The 3,597-nt window shown below is 37.4% G+C and overlaps 1 pseudogene; it reads left to right on the top strand.

The window, feature by feature from the left end:
* Positions 1–34: 34 nt before the first annotated feature.
* Positions 35–1,566, top strand: LOC113041122 (kelch-like ECH-associated protein 1; annotated as a pseudogene).
* Positions 1,567–3,597: the final 2,031 nt, after the last annotated feature.

Here is a 3,597-nt window from a genome sequence, read left to right as displayed (position 1 = left end):
TTTTTTTCTTTTATTGTGACATTCTGTTGGTCACATGATTGGTTATGATTGGTATTTGGCACTAGATATCATTGTTAGAAACAAAGGCCAACAAATTCTTGAAGTCATGAGCCTGAGACGTTTAAAAGCAGATTGAAATGTGTTTTGTGTTGACATCCTCACTGCTGTTTGTTGGAAATCATATTCCTTGACAGCTGGTTTGTGAGGACTTCTTATTGTTTTCACAGGTATGACCCAGAGACAAACCGCTGGACATTTGTGGCCCCTATGTCAGTAGCCGGCTGGGGGCCGGTGTCGTGGCGTGTGGGGGAAGTCTGTATGTGGTTGGAGGATTCGACGGGGACAACCGATGGAACACGGCTGAGCGCTATCAACCAGACACCAACACCTGGCAGCACGTGGCACCTATGAACACAGTTCGGAGCGGTCTCGGTAAATGTTCTATATCATTTATCAAATTAATGAGTCTCTGGGAATAAAAGTGTCCGCTTAATAAATAAATGGAATAATAAACCTGAATCAATCATAAACTTTGTAAGTAAATGAACACTTGTGATTTTGAGCTAAGCGGTCTGGTTTTTGTTGTTTGGTTTCTGTTTGTAGGGGTGGTGTGTATGGAGAACTACCTCTATGCAGTGGGTGGCTATGATGGTCAAACTCAGCTCAAAACGATGGAGAGATATAACGTCACTCGAGATGTGTGGGAACCCTTGGCCTCTATGAACCACTGCCGCAGTGCACATGGAGTCACGGTCTACCAATGCAAGATTTATGTGTTAGGTGAGCTGGATTGGTGGAAGGGAATGCAACTGATAAAATTATACCTTAAAGGCACTGTAAGTTGCTTTGGATGAAAGCGTCTGCTAAATGCATAAATGTAAATATTATTCCATTTCAGGTGGATTTAATCAAGGGGGTTTCTTGTCTAGTGTGGAGTACTACTGCCCAGACAGTAATGTATGGACGTATGTAACAGATATGCCTGTTGGGCGCAGTGGAATGGGTGTTGCTGTAACCATGGAACCCTGTCCTGTAATCCTGCTAGAGGAGGATGAGGACGAGGAGGAGATGTAATGTCGAAGTTTGACATGTGAACTTTGAGCATGTGCCACTTTGAAGACAGCAAGTGCTGCATTTCCGTCAAACTTCTTAATGCATGTGATGCCAATAAGGAAATTTCCTGTAATTTAGGTTAATTATATAATTTTTTTTTGATCGATCTTCACTAGAATGTGTGTGTGATTTAAAGAGAGGTGCGTTGCTAATCACTGGACTAATGAACCTCTGATCACTTTATCAGGGCTAAATGAATATTCTGTAACTGAGACGCACACACAATCGTTTTGTCAGACTGCTGAACTTGTCATTTTGTGAACTTGTTCTATAATAATTTTTAATGTTTAATGTACACGCCTGATAAAAACACTGAAATCTTATGAAGGTTTGGCTTTCATTTCTGACAACTTTAGGAACTCTGCTGTTTGTCAGGAGTGTTTGCAGTAACATTTTTTTGAAGCCAGGATATATATAATGCATTAAATAAGCTATTAAAAATTCTGAAATTAATTTGTAAAGTCTTATAATACACTTAATAATCAGCTGAATGTTCTTCTAAATAATTAAAGAGTATAATGATAATTTCATGTTATAATACTTACAATTCTTCATAGGGTAGTGTAATATAAAGCGTTATCATGATTACTTTTCACCACTAGGTGGCGGACTTCTACTTGCAAACGCAATGGGAGCACCTAAGGCAAGCCTCAATACTTGGGGTCTTTGCACTTGACTACTTGTCTACTTACATGATGTATTTTTTTTATTTGTCCAATGGGGTGTGAGACCCAAGTCTTTGTAGAACTTTTGAATTAGCCAATCAGAAATACACATAACACTGTGTTGTAAAAGAACTTCCACATTTGGATTTTCTATATTTTGCACTTTAAAATAGATTCTAAAAGTCTGTTTATCAGTAACAGATGACAGTACAACAGTTAAATTGTGGTGCTTCTAATTAAGTAGTTTAAAAGCCGTTACTAAACATTTTACAAAATACAACAGATTCCTCTTTGCATCATAAACTACTTTTACTGCCAAATGATATACAATATCTATGCAATATAACTTGTAATTATATGTAATATCTATGCAACTTAACTTGTATATGTAATTATATGTAATATCTAATTAATTTTCAATTTAAATTTGCATTTGCTTAAATTTACATTTGCTTACATATGCTTAGTCTAGAGATTTAGTGTGCATTAAAGGAACTGAGCTTTGCCATTATTCAGACTTGGAACAGTCTTGTGCACTATGTAGTGGCCAAGACAGCAAGTGTGGGTATTGGAACAGGCCCTTAGTACTGAATGAAGAGATGTGGCTGTATGGTAAATTGACATGATTTTTTTTTTATGTTTATTTATTGAATAAACAGTGTTAATTCATGAGTATATATTTTGATTAAATCTTTCACAGATTAATACAGAAAAAAAAATACATATATATATATAAAAGACAGTTTACGTATAATTTATTTATAATAGAGACAATTATTGTTGCGATTTCACAATATTAGTCATGCGTCAGGCTTATTTACAGAAACTGGCTAGCCTCTCTTTGCTTTGTCTCATTCACAGGTTTTAGTGCTTTTATTTCTGGATGTCTCAGGAAAACCAGCAGAAGTGGAAACTTTTTTTTAGAAATCATAATAATGTTAAACATTTGTATTGTTATGGATAGGTTTGTAGCTGCTGTGTTAGAGAAGGGTTTGTTTTTTAATTCTGTCTCCACATGTTATAGTTTAGTTACATTTCCACGGCGAGACACAATGGTTTGTTTAATCCACAAACGCAGGGGCTCCACTTTATTTCTGTAGGTTCCTGGCTTTATCCGTATCAAATCATGAGGTGTCATGTCAACACTGGCATACTGGGCAAACAGATTCCAATCCTTGGGCGGCTGGCTGGCAAATCCTCACCATGTGGCAGGATGTAAGATGTGTGATCAGCGGGCAGTGGATTTGTCACACACAAACACATGCTGAGAGACACATACGAGTGTGAGTAAGAACCCAAGGCCTTGTTTTGGCTCATCCTGAACTCGGATTGGATGGAGAGCAGGGCCCTTCTCTTCCCGAGCCTAACGATATATCTGATGACTCACATAGCAAAGTATGACGCATTCTTCAGTATGCAGACACATCCACACTGACATGTTCAACAGCCCCTGAATTCATGCTCTGGTTTGACACACAGCTGCCTTCTATATAATGTAAGGGACTTGAGACAGCATCATAATGCTCAATGCGTCAATGTACTGACTGGTCAAAACAAAGAAAGCTCAAGAGTGTCTGAAGTCAATGTGAAAGATGAAACATAATATTAATGCTACAGTGTGAAATGGCTGGATGTTTCAGACCACTCAATATATATGTATCATTTAATGCACTTTTTCTATTGGCTAAACTCATTTACAGTTTAAAAAAATCTTACTTCCGTGTTGCAAATAAAGCTTGGTATTTTAAATGACAGTGTTCATTAATGTGTTAGTATTTACATCCATACATAGGAGGCGCTAGGATCCTTGCCTTCTTGG

Source organism: Carassius auratus, chromosome 2 (assembly GCF_003368295.1).
Source record: "Carassius auratus strain Wakin chromosome 2, ASM336829v1, whole genome shotgun sequence".
NCBI lineage: Eukaryota > Metazoa > Chordata > Actinopteri > Cypriniformes > Cyprinidae > Carassius > Carassius auratus.
This window is presented reverse-complemented; position numbering and strand designations above follow the sequence as displayed.